Source organism: Mus caroli, unplaced genomic scaffold (assembly GCF_978045245.1).
Source record: "Mus caroli unplaced genomic scaffold, Mus_caroli_1 scaffold_19, whole genome shotgun sequence".
Taxonomy (NCBI): domain Eukaryota; kingdom Metazoa; phylum Chordata; class Mammalia; order Rodentia; family Muridae; genus Mus; species Mus caroli.
Window position 1 is genome coordinate 28,925,898 of NW_028227274.1, and position 19,271 is coordinate 28,945,168.

The 19,271-nt window shown below is 39.2% G+C and overlaps 1 long non-coding RNA gene across 4 annotated transcripts in view; it reads right to left on the reverse strand.

Annotated features, from left to right (window-relative positions):
• Nucleotides 1-2,654: 2,654 nt before the first annotated feature.
• LOC115029878 (uncharacterized) overlaps nt 2,655-19,271 on the reverse strand; it is a 38,314-nt gene continuing 21,697 nt past the window's right edge. For 2 of the 4 annotated variants that reach the window (XR_015046054.1, XR_003835466.2), the window contains exons 6-7: nt 9,543-9,589; nt 2,655-3,071 (exon numbers count right to left, since the gene is read on the reverse strand). This is a non-coding gene — a long non-coding RNA (uncharacterized LOC115029878). Of the gene's footprint in view, nt 3,072-5,676; nt 5,916-9,542; nt 9,590-19,271 lie in introns of all 4 variants that reach the window. The other 2 variants (XR_015046055.1, XR_015046056.1) reach the window with 2 other exon arrangements.

Below are 19,271 nucleotides of genomic sequence, written 5' to 3' on the forward strand. Positions count from 1 at the left end.
GGTCTGGAACCCCGTGACCCGATGGGTGGTCACGGGGACACCTGCAGAGGACAGCAGATGTTCGGCCACGCCTCCTGGGTCCCTGGCTCCTGTCATATAGCTTCAGCCTCCCACACACACACACCCCAGAGAGGTAAGTGACCATCAGTCATGTAGGAGCAGCACCAAGCCCTCCCACACGCAAATAAGGTTTCCCCAAAGCTCTCAGACCAAACCAACGAGAAGTACTGTTGTCAGACCCTTACCCATCCCAAAACTGTATATAAGAATCCTATCTGGAAGGATTAGGAGTGCGAGAACTACTCCATCATCTGAGCCTTTTGTCCTAAGAACTGTAACACTTGGGAAGAGATTTGCTCTCCCAAAGCACCGCCTGAGGCTCCTCACTCCTCACTGGCTAGTTGGCCTCTTGTCGGCTCAGCCCAGCCCTACCCTACTCAGTGCAGGGTGGCACGGAGTTACTGAGTAACCTGGAAGGCTCATCAGAGATGGAGGTGGAGCCAACCACCCACCAGGCCTAGCCAGAGATCTCCTGGAAAGTCTCTGGTACTCAGAACCACACAGGGGCACATGTTCCACTATGTTCATAGAGGCCATATTTATGATAGCCAGAAGCTGGAAACAACCCAGATATCCCACGACAGAAGAATGGATACAGAAAATGTGGTTCATTTACACAATGGAACACTACTCAGCTATTAAGAATGAGGAAATCCTGAGTTTTGCAGGCAAATGGATGGAACTAGAAAATATCATCCTGAGTGAGGTAACTCAGACCCAAAAGGACATGCATGGTATATACTCACTAATAAGTGGCTAATAAGTGGATGTTAGCCAAAAAAAAAAAAAAAGGGCATAAACTACCCAAGATACAGTCCACAGAACTCAAAAAGGTCAACAAGCTGAAGAGCCCAAGTGAGGACACCTCAGTACCACCTGGGAGAGAGAAGAAAGCAATCACAAGGGGGGAGGGAGGGGGAACCTGGGAGGGAAAGTGGAAGGGGTCAGGAGAGGGGAACCTGGTCTGGCATTGGATGAGGGAAAAGGACTGAAGCCCCGAGGCCCAGCAGAAAGAATGGAAACAGGCAACCTCAGGAAATAGGAGGTTGGGGGAACCCTCCAGAATGCACCAGAGACCTGGGAGGTAAGAGACTCTCAGGAATCAAAGGAAGGGACCTTCGATGAAATGCCCAACAGTAGGGAGAGGGAACTTATAGAGCCCACCTCCACCAGGAAGACAGGGCATCAAGTGAGGGAGGGGGTGGCCATCCCACAGTCAAAACTCTGACCCATAATTGTTCCTGTCTGAAAGAATTACAGGGATGGAAATGGAGAGGATCCTGAAGAGAAGAAGGTCCAGCAACAGGACCAAAGTGGGATCCAGCTCAAGGGGAGGTCCCAAAGCCTGACTTTATTACTGAGGCTGTGGAGCGCTCACAAAAAGAGACTTATCTTGACCACACTCCGGAAAACCCAACAAGCAGCTGAAAGTGTCAGACCCAGATATTTGCGCCCAACCAATGGACAGAAGCTGCTGACCCCTGTGATTGCATTAGGGAAAGGCTGGAAGCAGCTGAGGAGGAGGGCAACCCTGTAGGAGGAACAGCAGTTTCAGTTAACCTGGACCCCCGAGATCTCTCAAACACTAGACCACCAACCAAGCAGCATACACAACACACGTATACAGCAGAGGACTTCTGGGTCTGGGTCCAGTCGGAAAAGGTGCACCTAACCCTCAACAAACTGGAGGCCCCAGGGAGTTTAGAGTTCTGGTTGGGTGGGCGTGGGAGGTGGGGCATCCTCGTGGAGAAAGAGGGTGGGGAGGAGGTATGGAATGTGGAACTGTCGAAGGGTGGACGGGGTGGGGGGGATAAAATCTGGAGTATAAATAAATAAATAAATGACAAAGAAAAAAGAAAAAGAACATCCTCCTAGCTGCCTGGAAGTCAGTCTTCTAATAGCCTTCAGATGAAGATGCAAAACTCTCAGCTCCTCCTGCACCATGCCTGCCTGGATGCTGCCATGCTCCTGCCTTAATGATTATGCACTGAACCTGGAAGCCAGCCCCAGTTAAATGTTGTCCTTATAAGAGTTGCCTTGGTCATAGTGGTTGTTCACAGCAGTAAAACCCTTAGACAGACACTGACGTGCTTAAGATAAAGTGACAAGTGTGTGTGTCTTCAATCACCACAGATATGAAAATAAGTTGCTCCCTGGTCCTTTAAAGAATCTGTTGTTTACAGCTTTGTGTTATGCCTTTGCATTTTCAAGATGGTTTTGGTAACAAAGCTAACATTACTTTACTTATAAATGTCAATAAAAATGGTGATTTTTTTTACACAGTCCCACTCAACACCTCGATATTTTTATATATATTTGATACATGTCAAACAATTTTTATATGATCCTCTTTATATTTTGGCAGCAAACAAAGTATACACACTGGTACATATGTACGTCTTAAAATAGATTTGTTGAATCATTTTATTTTATACTATTTTTACATTTCTTCTCTTTTTTGTTCACTTTACATTCTGATCACTGCTTCCCACTCAGTCCCCCCTCCCATGGTCCCTCCTCCCATCCCCATCCCCTTCTCCTCTGAGAGGGTAGAGGCTCCTCCATGGGTATCCCCCCACCCTGACACATCAAGTCTCTGCAGGGTTAGGAGAATTCTCTGCCACTGAGGTCACACAAGGCAGTCCAGCTAGAAGAATATATTCCATAGACAAGCAACAGCTTTTGCAATAGCCCCCACTCCAGTTTGGAGCTCACATGAAGACTGAGCAGCACATCTGCTACGTATGTGCAGGAGGGAGAGGGTATCATGTCCAGCCCATGGATGCTCTTGGATTCACAGTTCAGTCTCTAAGAACCCTCAAAAGTCCAGTTTTGTTGATTGTGTTGGTTTTCCTGTGGAGCTCTCATCCCCTTCCGGGCCCTTAATCTTTCCCCAAATTCTTCCATAAATGTCTGCAAGCTCTAACCACTGTTTGGCTGTAGGTCTCTGTATCTGTCTCAGTCTGCTGCTGAATGGAGTCTCTCAGAGGACAGCCATGCTAGACTCTTGTCTGCAAACATAAACAAAGTATCATTAATCATGTCAGGGATTGGCGTGTGCCCAAAATTATTTCATTGAAATTATAATTTAATTGCATTTCTCTATTCCATTTTCTCCTTTCAAACCCTCCCATAGACTCATCTCCTCTTTGCTTCAAATTCATGGCCTCTTTTTGTTTTTACTGGTTGTTGTTGCATTCATATATGTATATACATAAATATTCTTAAATACAGCCTGTTCCATAAAAGTAATGATACCTGTAGGCATGATTGCAAGACTGTTTGGCACTGGGGACAATCACCTCTCATGTTCCCAGCTTTCCTCATTTACCAATCATTCTTTCGGTAGGGTCATGTAGTTTTGGTTTGGGTATTTTGTTTTGGTTTGGTTTTGGTTTTGGTTTCTTTAACGTTTGTTCTCAGTTCTTTTATAAGACATGTATAGAAGACAGAGAATTTTTCTCATTGCATGGGCTTCCTCTTCACCCAGTTCATTTAACTGTGCAGAAGGTTTTAAGATTCATGAAGCCCCACTTGTCAATAATTGACCCTAATTCTCGGGCGAATGGAGTCCTACTCAGAAATTTTTTTCCTATACCTGTAGGTATTGCCTAAGATTCTTCTAGTACTTTCACTGTTTCAGATTTCACAGTTTAGGTCTTTGATCTGTTTAAGGTTAGTCTTTGTGCGAGGTACTTGATACTATTCTAATCTGGTTCTTCTGCTTGTGGACATCGAGTTCTCCCAACACCATTTGCTGAAGATGCTTTCTGTTTTCCAGTATATCTTTTAATGTCTCTGTCAAATAGTTAGTGGTTAAAGTTATATGTACTCATTTTAGGTCTTTGACTTTGTTTCATTGGTCCACATGGTTGTTTTTGTGCCAATGCTATATTGTTTCTATTACTTTGGCTCTGTAATATACCTTAATATCTGAAATGGAAATCCCTCCAGTTGTTCTTTTTGCTCAGGATTGTTTTGGCTATTCTGGGTCTTTTGTGGGCCCATGTGTATTTGGGGCTTTTTTTTTTCTATTTTTGTGAAGAATGGTATGGGGATTTTGATTGTGATTGCCCTGAATATGTGGATAGTTTTTGGTATATTGATCATTTTCACGATGTTGGTAATACTAATCCATGAACATGGAATGTATTTTTATATTCTAGTGTGACTCTTTCTTCAGAGTTTTTAAATTTTCATTGAATATGCCTTTGGCTTCCTTGGGTAGGTATGTTCCTATATCTCACCTACTGATTACAGCTAGTTGGTTCTGTATTCTACAACAGTGCTGAATTTGTTTGTTGTTACAAGAAGATTTTTGGCAGGATAGTTTGTATCTCAAATCTATAGTATCATGTCATCTGCAAATAGGGATGGTGTGATAGTGTGAGGTCTTCTTTCCCTATTTGTATTTCTTTAATTTCCTTGTCTCGCCTTATTGCTCCAGCTCGTATTCTGAGTACAGTGCTAAAAGTAGTGGGCATGGTAAACATAAACCTGTCTTGTTCCTGAATTCAGTGGCATTGCTTCTAGCTTTTTTCCACTATGATTATGTTAGCTGTGAGCTTCCCATGAATAACTTCGTGTTGAGGTATGTTCCCTCTAGCCCTACATTCTCAGTGACTTTTATCACTAAAGTATATTAGATTTTGTCACAGACTTTTCCTGCATCTATTGAGACAATTGTGTGAGTTTTGTCTTCAAGTCCATTCACGTGGCTTATTACATTTATTGGCTTGCTTATATGGAATCATCCCTGCATTTCACTAGTAAAGCCAAGTTGGTCAGCTGTAAAGTCTTTTTTCAATGTATGTTTATGTTGTGTTTGAAAGAATTTAATTGAGTATTTTGAGTCTGAGTTAATAAGGAATATAGTTTTGTTTTTTTATTGTATCTTTACATAACTATTCCCTTATAATAGTTTCTTTGACTTTCTTCAGTAGCTGTTGTTACCTATGCATTTCTGATTTGGCTAATTTGGGTCCTCTCTTTCTTCTGGCTACTTGTTTTGAGTCTACCTATTTTGTTTATCTTGTCAAAGAACCAGCTATTGAAATTGTTGATTCTCTGCATTGTTTTCTTTATTTGTATTCATAGATTTTTGTTTTCTGTTAGTTCACTATTTTTCACCATCAACTTGATGATACAAAGTGTTCCATATTCCCTGTGTTTCTTTCCTGTGTCTTTTTTTATTTTTAAGTTTTCACATTCCCTATTTATTCCATCTATATACTCTGTTTTATCACTGAGACGTACTTAATATTCTGTCTTCTGCTAGAATCATTCTATGTATAAGGCTTTCCTTTGAGTTTTCTAGTTGAACTACTTAGTTTTCCAATTCCATCTTCATTTCATCTTGAGTTCTCTTCAATGTTTCTATCTCCAAATTCAATTTTGTCCTCAAGTCTTGAGTACCCTTCATCATTTCCATCAGCCTTATATTTTTGTTTTCTGGGAAATCATTTGGTAATTTATTTTCCTTCATCTCTTTATTTGTGTTCCATTAAGGTATTTCTTTGTGTTCTTGGGGTGTTTGGGAGGGGGTGCTTTGTTTGTTTGTTTGTTTGTTTGTTTGTTTTGAGACAGGGTTTCTCTGTTGGCTGTCCTGGAACTTACTTTGTAGACCAGGCCTGCCTCTGCCTCCCAAGTGCTGGGATTAAAGGTGTGTGCCACCATGCCAGCTCTTCTTTGTGTTCTTTTAAAACTCTGTGAATTCTTTGGCAAGTTTTATGATCATTCGCTTAAGTCCTATGTCCTGAAGTTCATCTGAACAATTCTCATTGGCAAACATTTCTACTGGACTGGCAGGCTTTGAAGAGAAGATGCTGGCTTGGTCTTTCATATGGTTGGTATTCCTGTAATGAGATATGGGCACGTGGACTTTCATTATTTGTTTTGAGTTGTTTATGGATTAAAAAAACAAGTTGGGGAAGAAAAACTGATGGTTGGGTCTAGAGACTGAGAATTTCTTGGGTGGAATGAAGTCTAGTGGACAGAAGGGACTGGGCTAGTATACCAGGTGTGCTTCCCATTCCAAGACAATGTAATGTGTTGGGGTAGATAGGCCTGAATGGAAAAATTGGGTATGATGTGGGAGAGTCCTGTAGTTTCGTGGAGAGGTGGAGAGAATCCTGACTTAAGTCTCTATAGGCTTTGTAGTGAGGGCAGGAAAAGCCAGAACAAGCTAGCACACTGGTTGTGAGTCCCAGGAATGGGGTGGTAGAGACTAGATTAAGAGCTGAGTAGATGCAGAAGGGGTGGGTCCTAATAACCTAGGAGGTTGATAGGAGGAGGTAGTCAGAGTGGGCAGAGACACTGGCTGTGAGACCCAGGGTAGATCTACTGGGAAGAGAGAGGGGCAATCAATTTGTAGGGGATACTCATCATAGTAAAACTTAACACAGGATGTCTGGTGTCTGTGTATTGGATAGGGTGGCGGAGGCAGTACTGAGGAACCTGTGGGTGAATGCAGTAACTATTCTATTCTTAGCCTAAATATTGAACTAAGATCAGTGGTATTTAAAAAAGAAAGGTTCTTTGTGTATAATACTTTGTACTGAGTTAATATAATAAACTATGAATCTCAGAGTGAGACTGCTGTGCTAGAATGCAGTTCCCTCTGTCTTCTACAAACTTGTCAATGGCATCTGAATATAGTGTGTTAATGAATGCTGTCTGCTTAATAAAAGGTGACTCCCTTTCCAGTACTTCAGAAAAGAGACTTAGTAGCTTACATTCTGAAATTCAAAGTCTTCCTCTAAACTAAAATTATCTTTTTACTAATACCTAAGTGTGTATGTGTGTGTGTGTTTTATTGGTGTGATTATCAGGCTGTAGTCCAAATAGTCCAATACTGTATGTCTCTTAGAAAGTCCAAGAATCCGATAGTTATTGAGTCCACATCTCAGGTTGTCTTCAGTATACACTGAAAACCCGAAGAAATTGGCACTAATGCTAGTGAAGAAATGAACGTGCCAGTGAGAGTGAAGGCAAACAGGCAAAAAGCAAGAGCTTCCTTTTTCCACATCCATTATTCAGGCTGCCACCAAAAGGTGTGGCCCAGATATGAAGTCAGTCTTCCCACTTCAAATGATCTGGATTTAGGGTGGGTCTTCCTACCTCAAGAGATTCAATCAAGAAAAATCCCTCACTGCTGTACCCAACAGCTTCGACTTTAGCCAACTCCAGATGTAATCAAGTTGATAACCAAGAATAACTAAGCCAAGAGACTTTCATTAGGAATACTGAGAGCTTTGGATCTGGATGCAGTTACAAACAAAAGCAAAGACGGGGCTTTGTGCACAGACGGGCAATTGCAACACATTTAAAAACATTTGAAGATTTTATAAAATGACAGTAAATATGTATTTTTAGGTTGTATTTTATTGAAATGTTTCAGGAAATCTTGAAGGCAGTCATAGTTCTTTTGCACAGACAAAAATACTACATACAGTGGGCTCAACTACTATGTGATACCACCCAAACTCATGTACAATTATGGAAATCAACCTAAATTCTTTTTTCATGTTTTTCAAGAACATTTAATATCCCAAAATGTACAGTGTTAAAAACAACTTACCGATGTGTTCAAATGAACAAGTACTTTTCATAATCTTTGAAAATTCAGCTGTGAATGCTACAGCTGAGAAAGGTAAAGTCGGTGGGGAAGTAGAGTATAATCAATATCATCAATGATTTCATGGTCTCCTTCTCATAACAAAGCAGCACAAAAGAAGATGGTAGAAATCAATTTCAGAGTGTGGATCCTCAGCTATAGGGAATAACCCTACCCTGACATGGCAAGTTAATTATCTACAGTTGTTCCTGAAATCCAATATGCAACACACTTTACATAAGAATGAGATAGTTGAATGGGATATATTCATCATCCGAAGTTAGGATTGACATAGGCATAAGGAGAAGAAATTCATGTTTAAGGTCATCATCACTATAATAGAAATATGTGATGTGCTAAATTTTCTCCCAAATGTTTCTGTAAAGTAATGTAAAGCTCTAATTATAAAACATACTGGTATTCTTTCTTATCAGTTACCTTCCCCTCCTCCTTCTACTCCTCCTCCTTCATTTCTTTGTCTTTAATCCATAGGCTTTTTAGAAACTGTGCTTTAAATACTACTATATAATAACAACTTATAACCACATTTATTCTGACATCAAAGAGTAAGAATAAATCACATTTATCTAACTTAAACATTCAGAACCAAAATTAATTGTTAGCAGCCATTTTAAAGAAACATGGTGTTAAGGGATGAAACATGTCGTTTTCTGTGATTGAAAACAAATAGGTTTTAGCCTCATCCTTTTCCTCCAAGATAGGAGTTATTTACTGCCACATGCCCGTTATGTGCATCATCAAAACCCCTAGATTCATCAAATCTACAGCTTCCATCATTGATAATGAATCTTTACAGAAGATAGTATGTAGAAAACAGTGACTTCTAGGTTGGTGCATGAAGGTATTTCGTAGGTGCAGTAGTCATTTAAATTGCATTGACTTTTCCTCTATGAAATACTCTTAAGAATATATACAGGGCCTCCTTCAATAACTTGAAGTACTTAAAGGTAAAACTCAGCTTTCCTATGTAAAGAATTCTGCTCCAAGTCTTCCACATTAATTTGGGTCTGCCATCTTGCTTCTTTGCCTACAAATTTTGAACTTGCAGCTTGCCAGCAAGTGCAATAATGTAAGGCAATGCCTCACAAGTAAATCCGAGCAGACAGGAGCTCCCCTGCTCAAAGTTAGCTGCACAAGAGCCTCCCATACTTTTCCATATTCCATGATTCTTGTCATCTCTAGGGAAGGACAAATGCCACCAATACTAATGCCCAAGAAGCAAGGATGCTGTGCCTTACTGGATATCTGTGAACTTAACTATACTCTTGATTCTATTATCTTTGTGCAAGAAATAATGTCAACAGCTTTCTTTATAGATCTTTGAACACATCACATTAAACATTAACTAAGACAGTATGCTTTCTTATCACTGGGTAAATTTCAGGGTATTTCCCTAGTCCTCATGATGAATTATAAGTTACATTTTCTAACTCTTTGCATTTACAGAAGTTGACATTTGGTATCAAGGCTTGACCCTGATCTTCCCTAGAAAGAAATCCAAGTTTTATTCTAAAGAATCTCCTAAAACATCTTCTATCTAGCAGTTATTTTCATATTCTTGTGTTACACATAAATAATCTTCAGGGAATTAAACAAAAGAAAAACATATTTCTGGCGCATGTTGTATGAATCATTAATATAAGATACACTATTTGCAAAAATAGATACTTCCTCTCAGCAGAGTAGAAGGTAAATACTATTAAAACAAATGATAGATGAAATTTACAGTTTGCTATGTGAGCAGAAGAATGAGAACATTAACTAGAAACACCTGGGGAAATTGTGAGTAATAAATTCATTCCTCTTTTGCAGTTTTATATTTGTTTCTTATAAATCAGTTACTTACTGATCAGTTTACATTCCCTGGGACATTAGCACCATTCTGATTGTGATCTGTGATGAAAAAAAAAAATGTACACAAGTAATTCCTGGCCTCAAATGTAATCAATGTCTGATCAATGTCTAATGGATGTTCCAATGAGTAGCACTGTATTAAAAGTTTCAAATGTATGATTTTCTTTAACAATTCAGCATAGGTTCATTCCCTCTCTCCCGAAAGAATTTATAATAACATGAAGGCTCAATCATTCTCACAGGATCATCAAGTAACAGAATGATTTCATTCTGGGTGTTTGGAATCCAAACCATAAAATTATCATGTTCAAGCTATAAATCAACCAGTAAAGAAAAGCAAAACAACAAATTATGGAGATAAGGTAATAGACAATACAACCCCCAAAGGCTGAAAATGTGACATTCAATATTATGTAGCCAAGAAAAACATCAGTCTACTCAGAGTACTAGTTAGTTTTGTTGTTGCTGCTGCCGTGCTAAACTATGACCAAGGCAACTTAAAGAAAAAAAAGAGTTTATTGGGGCTATGGTTCTAAAGCAATAAGATTCCACTGTGGTGGGGTGAAGACAAGTGCAGGCATGAGAGCAGAACAGTGAGAGTCCACATCTTCAAATGCAAACAAGAGGGGAGATCAGACTGGAAGCAGGCTGAGGTGACATACTCTCAAAGCTAAGACCACAACTCCTATACCTCCACAAACAGTGTATTCAAACAACAGATTCTATGGAGACAGTTTTCATCCAAACCCCTACATATAGGTTTGTGTCCTTCAAAAAAGAATTTTTTAATTAAAACAAACAAACAAAAAAGGAGCCAAAGATTACCTAACAAACCCCCAAAAACAAACATGAGAAGCTTTTGTTTGAGTTATGTTCAGGGATGTCCAGGAGACTCCAAAAACATACAACCTACTGTTGCTGCCTTTGGTCGCCCCCAGAGGTGGAAGGCAAGTCTCTATTGCTGAAGATACCATGCACTTCAGAAACAGAGAGCTCTTATCTGGAATTGACCTGAATGTCCCCTCCCTGAAGACTAGCTTTCATGGCACAGAAGGCTCCATGCAGGCTTCCAAAGGAGGGAAGTAACCAACAGTCCTGTATAGCTTTGATCTCTAGGAACCATATCAACAACCATTATGAAAAGATAGCCCTAAGGCTGCAGGAGTAGCATGCATACCTTGCTGGTAGCCACTCTCTATTTGGGCTTATGGCCCTCTCATAAATGAAGAAACAGTGTCTGGAACTAGAAACCTAGCTAATCTCTTGATGCTAGTGACGTCATGGTTATTGGAGGAGACTCTACAACCACTAATTTACTAAACCAGCACAATCCCTACCAACAGTATATAAAAACTTGCCCTTATCACCACAGGTAAGTATAGTCCTCACCCCTCATCAAGGAAACTTCTTGTAACAGACAGAGATCACTAGAGAAAAACTCAATAAATCAAAATGCAAAGTTGTGGAGACCAATTCCAATGGAAACATCTACAAAGCACTCCCAGGGCTCAGGGAACGCTGTGGAAGTGAGAGCAGAAAGATTGTAAGAGCCAGAGGATACGGGAGTTTGCTGTAAGATTGTGTCTTCTAGAAATGTTGGAAGCTGTCTCCTGAGAGGCTCTGCCAGAGACAAATACAGAGTCAGATGCTCACAGCCAACCATTGGACTGAGCATGGGGACCCCAATGGAGGAGTTAGAGACAGGACTGAAAGAGCTGAAATGGTTTGCAAAACTATAAGAACAACAATATCAACCAACCAGACCCCTCAGAGCTCCCAGCAACTAAACCACCAACCATGGAGAATTCCATGGCTCCAGAACACAAACATAGCAGAGGATGTTACATCAATATTGTTGGACATCAATAGAAGGAGAGGCCCTTGGTCCTGGGAAAGGCTTGATGCCCCAGTGTAGGGGAATGCCAGGGGGGAGAGGCAGGAGTGGGTAGGGGGTGAGCACCCTCATAGAGCAGGAGAAGGGAGATGGGATAGGGGGTTTGCAGAGGGGAAACTGGAAAAGGGAATAACATTTGAAATGTAAATAAATAAAATATACAATGAAAAAAAGAATGAAGTTAGCTTGAAAAGAACTACATTTAGACTAATACCATATCACATATTTGATGACTTTATATACCTGTGTTAATTTTCTAATTTAACTATTTCTAAGATACTTATATATGGCAATGTATTGTAGTTTAAAAAATATTCTTTATATTCTAGGAAACTAGGACTTTTGCTGCACCTCACAGTCAAAGTTAAGTCACTTAAGACTTAAGGCTGCTCAGTACAGTAGAACGCAGTGGAACACCAGGGCCGAGAAGTGGGAGTGGGTGGGAAGGGGAGTCGGGGGGAGGGTATGGGAGACTTTTGGGATAGCATAGGAAATGTAAATGAGGAAAATACCTAATAAAAAAAAAGACTTAAGGCTGCTATCCTACTGTGTGCTCACCCTAGTTATTGAACCTGCTAGTAAGAAACAATGTAACTCTCAATCTTAGTTTCCTTGGATTTCCCATGTAACCAAGTTTTACAACCCAAGCTAATGCAGAGTTGCAATTTTAGTTTATGTACTCTTCCATGACCAAGACCCAAAATGATGTATATGCATCATTTGTAGAAAGTCACAAGTATAGGGATTTAAAAACATCTTCTATAGAAGATACAATTTGCTAAACGCATGAAACTCAAGAAGAATGAAGACCAAAGTGCGGACACTGTGCCCCTTCTTAGAATTGGGAACAAAACACCCATGGAAGGAGTTACGGAGACAAAGTTTGGAGCTGTGACAAAAGGATGGACCATCTAGAGACTGCCATATCCAGGGATCCACCCCATAATCAGCTTCCAAGCGCTGACACCATTGCATGCACTGGCAGGATTTTGCTGAAGGGACCCAGATATAGCTGTCTCGTGTGAGACTATGCCGGGGCCTAGCAGACACAGAGGTGGATGCTCACAGTCAGCTATTGGATGGATCACGGGGCTCCCAATGGAGGAGCTAGAGAGGGTACCCAAGGAGCTGAAGGGATCTGCAACCCTATAGGTGGAACAACATTATGAACTAACCAGTACCCCAGAGCTCTTGACTCTAGCTGCATATGTATCAGAGGATGGCCTAGTTGGCCATCACTGGAAAGAGAGGCCCATTGGACACACAGACTTTATATGCCCCAGTATGGGGGAACGCCAGGGCCAAGAAATTGGGAATGGGTGGGTAGGGAAGTGGGGGGGAGGGGGGACTTTTGGGATAGCATTGGAAATGTAGTTGAGGAAAATACATAATAAAAAAAATAAAAATAATAAAAAATAAATAAAACAAGGCTTACCAACTGGCCTTAGTATGGAAAGCCTTCTGGGGTACTGTTTGGCAGGAGTCTGACATTGGCCAAGGACAAAGAAATGGGCTTCAGACAGGAATCTGACATTAGGGCATAATAAGGAAGTAAGTTTCCACAAGAATCTAACTTTAGGCTGTAATAGACAAGTAGGGTAAGGCAGGAATTTTAGTCTTAGGGTGAAACAGAAGAACTAGGCTTCAGGCAAGATTTTGGGCTTGGATGAGGAAGTGGGCTCAAGTATTTCGGTCATTATGACAAGCCCTTTTAAACAACTGTCATGGGAATAATTTCAGGACTTCACTTGCTGCTTTGTTAGCTCCTTATGGTACTGCTTGCACATAATACTTGCTAGTAATTAAAATGGTATAAAAAGTAGGTTGGAAAATAAAAATTTGCCTCAGAATTGACTGGGGTCATGCTGAAAAAAAAATTAAAAAAATAATCTTCTAAAATAAATATCCATTTATGGATATTGACTGATAAACAACAATGTTTGTAATGCAGTTATTGTCTAAGTCAGTTGGTATCAGCTGGACCCAGTGACATAATCCTTTGTAAAACCTCATTAAAGATTTCTGTAACATATTCCAATCACTCCCCACATGACACTTTCTGTGCTAGTTAATAAAGACAGTGTGAATCCTGAGTACCAGTGTTTTAAAGTCTTTTGTTGCACACACATACACACACAAACACACACACACACACACACACCTCATATTGAATACAAACAAATCTAGGATGTCACAAGTACAATTTACAGAAATCTAAGATGTCACTTAAAGAGATATGCTACTGAGTGGCAGCAAGACTAAGTTAATCAATCTTGGGTCAGAGGAAGAACTCAAACTGTTTAGGGTAGAAGTGACTTCGCTCAACTTTAATGTATCTGGTTTATTTTAAGCTTATCAAAAATAAGCATACTCCTATGCCAGTCTCTAATGGTTGCATGCATAGTGGTTGAGTATGATCAATAATTTTCTGTCTTTCAACCTTAACATGGCATGAAGGCAACACATATGGAGTAAAAAGTGAGTTTGAATGTTGAATTTAGAGCTTATCCTGGACTAGTGATATAATAGTATGAGTCTCCTTTGCCATGCTGAGCAGCTATTGTGGGTCACAGTCTTCGATATGCTGTATCAAAAGTTACAAACAGCCATACTGTAACATATGCGCTTCAACAAAGAATAAGAGTAGTAACCCTAAGATATTGGGGGCTACATAAAAATCTCATTGTGTTTCTGAGTAGGACGAGGTCTTGAAGGAATGCAGCTGGCAGAGTAACCATCATCTATTGCTGATCATGAGACCAGAGAGAAGTGAGAACAGAGCTTGCTGGGCAGAAAAGTCTGATTTTCCCTGCTCTCGTAGTAGATAGAAGCAGGAAGGCATGTCCCAGAGGAGGGAAAATGACATTATTTACAAGCATCACTGATGTCTACCACGTATTTGTCATCTAATACACTTAAAATGCCTTCCCTACTCAGATAACCCCCTACTTGTGATTTCTTCACTAGCATGTTGTCTACATTATTCTCATTTATGCTTAGATTTTTACAAAGGTTTGTCCCTGAAAATCAAGAGTCTACTCATTAAATCTCATAACATAACTCAACAATAGAAGGACTTTAGTGCAATGAGTGAAGGTCATATTCACTCTTTCTATAGGGATGCACCCTCTTACAAAAAACATCAATAGAAGGGCATGTAAAAGCTCCAAACAGGATTACCTGTAATAATTACAATATAATCAATATCATTATGTTACTTTTGAGATGAAATGGTGTATGAATTAAAAACATTAGTGACTAACTCTGAGTCACCAAACATACATCAGTGTCACATTAAGAAATGAAAGCATGTCCCCTTGGCGTCATTTAACCAAGGGCAAGTTCTCTACTTCATGCTTCCTGTATCTTCCCTCATGTCTATTGTATGACTCTTAATCCATACCTGCCTAAAGGCTGTCTAGTGAATCTGTCCTTGTCTCTGTGTGTGCCTGTGTCTTCTGTCTATGTGTGTCTGTACTTAACAAAGGGTTTCACTCTGTATTTACTGAACAGCACAGAAAGTGTAACATAGAGAAGAATGAAGGATACTTTACAGAAATATTTAAGAATATGCAATAGATTAAATCATTGGCTCCAACTGACCCAGATAACAAACAGTACTACAAATATCATTGTTTACCAATCAATAACAATGGGTGTGTTTTTTAATGTTTAATGTTTCATCTTAGCAGAGTTTCAACTTCTGTGTTTGCTGCTTTCAACAAATAATATTGTTCTGGATCTGGAGCATGAAAGACTATATAACTTAAGATTACAGTTATGCATTAGCTTGGGATGTAAAAGTTGATTACAGGAGAAATTCAAGAAAGGTAAGGTTGATTGTTACATTGTTCTCTTGAAAGTAAGTTAAACAAAAAACATTACTTAACTGATGCTTATACTTCTGTATATACATTAACAAAATGCCATTGATTACCATAAAGATGATAATCTTGACAGACTCCAAGCATACCTAATGATCGAGCCACAGTTATTGCATTCATATGCATTACAGATATAGTAAAACCCTACTAAAAGTCATCAACTACATCTGTATTATTCAAACCATAGCTCACTGAGGGTAATGACATAGATGAAGAAATCCATCACTTACACGTGTTGAGAATCCAAATGTTCTCTCAAATAGAAGATGCTGGTTTCAAGGCTTAAAGCTATAGTGACAGGGACCATATATTAATACTTGAAGGGAAAAATATAACAATTACTTATCCATTGGGTTTCTTATCAATTCATTCAAAATTGGCCTTCTCATGGTATTACTGCCATGTCCAGTTATTCCAACACTGTATTACACCAGAATCCTACTTTGAAATATCCCTCATTCAAACTATCTTCTACAATAAAAAAAAAAATGGTCTCCATGTTTTTCCACAATTCAACATCATTTTAGACTGCACCCCTTCCTCATGCCTGAGTAATGGTATACTGTATGGTTAGTGCTGTGGGTGTAGTTCCTGCTTAGATCCACACTATCTCTGAAATTTTTTCCATCATAAGTAAATACCTAAGGCAATTAGCTTATAAAGAAGAAAAGGTTTTGCTTCCATACCAAGTGGCTCTACAGCTTTGGATCATTGGTAGGCAGCACATCTTGTCTGGAGTGTATAATGGAGAAGGCCACTCATATCATGAACCAGAAAGCAACAAATGATAAAGGGGCCAATGTACTATGCACAACATTCTAGGATATAGCCTAAGTGAGCCAGGGTCTGCCAACTGCAGTTTCCACAACTTTTCAATGGCAATACAATGAGGACATTTTTTTAAATAGACTGGAGATATGCAATATATAAACTATAGTCATCTCTTACCCAAGTTATTGCAACAATGGCTTCTGAAGGCTCTTTTGTCGTTCCTCTATAATATTTTTTTCATTTGTAATTCAATTTATCTTCATAGACCACAAGTCAGATAATATCTGTTGCTTTTTAAAAGTGTAAATATGCCTTTGTTTCCTATAGCATAAAGCTTAAACACTCTAGTGTGGATTGAATTATTATGCTTTGTATTTCTGTAGTTTCAATAGATTCATATTCTTCTTCTCCATTCCTATTTCATACAAAACAAAAAACTAAACTAAACAGACTTTCAAATTTCAGGTATCTTTTGTTTACTTCTTTTATACAAAGTTACAAGAAATTTAGTGAAAAAGCCATTCAAATACTATAATCAATTATCAGTCTCTATTTATATATACAGCTATATGTTGACTATATGTCAATCAATTACTTTTTTGATGTGTATACACTTATTGGACATTCAAAAAGGAAATAACTTCTATCTGCCTGTTAGAAGGAAGCAAGAAAAAAATAAGAAGTAAACATATATTCTAAAATGTGGGCCTTTCTAATGTCCAGAACTTGAACAAATCACAAAATAGTTACAATACACAGCATGCTCCTGACCACAGGAGAACAACACAAGATACGATAGATGAAAGTATTGAGAGATTCCAGCCATTGTGAAGCAAAGAATTCAAGTCTAAATTGTGGGTTTGCTGGGGGAAAAAAAATCAATTGACACCCAGGATCATAGGATCAGAGGTAAAGAGGACACAACATCTGCTCCAACACCAGAGGTAACTGGAGGCAGCAGGACCTGGGCATCCAGGAAATCTGCCTGACCAGTGGTAAGGGTTCCTTCCTGTCTGAGCCAGTGACTTAAGCAGACCTTGGATGCTAACTCCACATCCAGTCCCACAACACCCAGGAGAAGCTCCACTCCCAGGCTTTCTAATACACTCAGGACCACAGGATCTGAGGATGCCAGGATCCCAAGACCTTGATCACACCAGGATCTCAGGGTCCCAGAGGCTTTAGTCCCAGGAGCTCTGACATACCCTGGATCTCAGGATCACAGAATCCTAGAATCACAGGATCACAGAGACAGCTGAACTCTAAGGAGCTCTGACACAACCAGGATCACAGGACGAACAGGTTCCAGTCAAATATAGCAAGGGCAGGTAGCACTAGAGATAATCAGATGGCAGGAGGCAAGCATAAGAACATAAGCAACAGAAACCAAGGTTACTTCGCATCATCAGAACCCAAGTCTCCCACCATAGCAAGTACTGGATACTCCAACACACTGGAAAAGCAAGACTCAGATCTAAAATCACTTCTCATTATGATGATAGAGGATATTGAGAAGGACATAAATAACTCCCTAAAAGAAATACAGGTAAACAGCTAGAAGCCCTTAAAGAGGAAACATAAAAATCCCTTAAAGAATTTCAGGAAAACACAATCAAATAGGCAAAGGAAATGAACAAAATCATTCAAGACCTAAAAATGGAAATAGAAACAATAAAGAAATCACAAAGGGAGACAACCTTGGAGTTAGAAAACCTAGAAAAGAGATCAGGAGACATAGATCCAAGCATCACCAACAGGATACAAGAGATAGAAGAGAGAATCTCAGGAGCAGAAGATACCATAAAAAACATTGACACAACAGTCAAAGACAATGCAAAAAAGCAAAAAGATCCTAACCCAAAACATCCAGAAAATCCAGGACACAATGAGAAGACCAAACCTAAGGATAATAGGTATAAAAGAGAGCGAAGATTCCCAACTTAAAGGGTCAGTAAATATCTTCAACAAAATTATAGAAGAAAACTTCCCTAACCTAAAGAAAGAGATGCCCATGAACATACAAGAAGCCTACAGAACTTCAAATAGACTGGACCAGAAAAGAAATTCCTCCCACCACATAATAATCAAAACGCCAAATGCACTAAACAAAGAAAGAATATTAAAAGCAGTAAGGGAAAAAAGTCAAGTAACATATAAAGGCAGATCTACCAGAATTACATCAGACTTCTCACTAGAGACTATGAAAGCTAGAAGATCCTGGGCAGATATCATACAGATCCTAAGAGAACACAAATGCCAGGCAATTATACCCAGCAAAACTCTCAATTACCATAGACAGAAAAACCAAAATTTTCCATGACAAAACCAAATTTACACAATCTTTCCACAAATCCAGTCCTACAAATGATAATAGATGGAAAACACCAATACAATGAGGGATACTACACCCGAGAAAAAGCAAGAAAGTAATCTTTCAACAAACCCAAAAGAAGATGGTCACACAAACATAATTATACCTCTAACAACAAAAATAACAGGAAGTAACAATCACTTTTTCTTAATATCTCTTAACATTAGTTAAAATAAATAAATAAATAAATAAAAAGACATAGACTAAGTAAACAGGACCCAGCATTTTGCTGCATACAGGAAATGCACTTCAGTGGCAAAGACAGACACTACCTCAGAGTAAAAAGTTGGAAAACAATTTTCCAAGCAAATGGACCTAAGAAACAAGTTGGAATAACCATTCTAATATTGAATAAAATCAATGCTCCAAATCTATGCTCCAAATGCAAGGGCATCCACATTCATTAAAGAAACTGTACTATAGCTCAAAGTGCACATTGCACCTCATACAATAATAGTAGGAGACTTCAACACCCCACTCTCATCAATGGACACATCATGGAAACCGAAACTAAACAGACACACAGTGAAACTAACACAAGTTATGAACCAAATGGATCTAACAGATATTTATAGAACATTTCATCCTAAATCAAAAGAATATACCTTCATCTCAGCACCTCATGGTACCTTCTCCAAAACTGACCATATAATCAGTCACAAAACAGTCCTCAACAGATACAACAAGATGGAAATAATCCCATATATCCTATCAGATCACCATGAACTAAAGCTGGTCTTAAATACCAAAAAAAACAACAGAAATCACACATACACATGGAAGCTGACCAACGTTCTACTC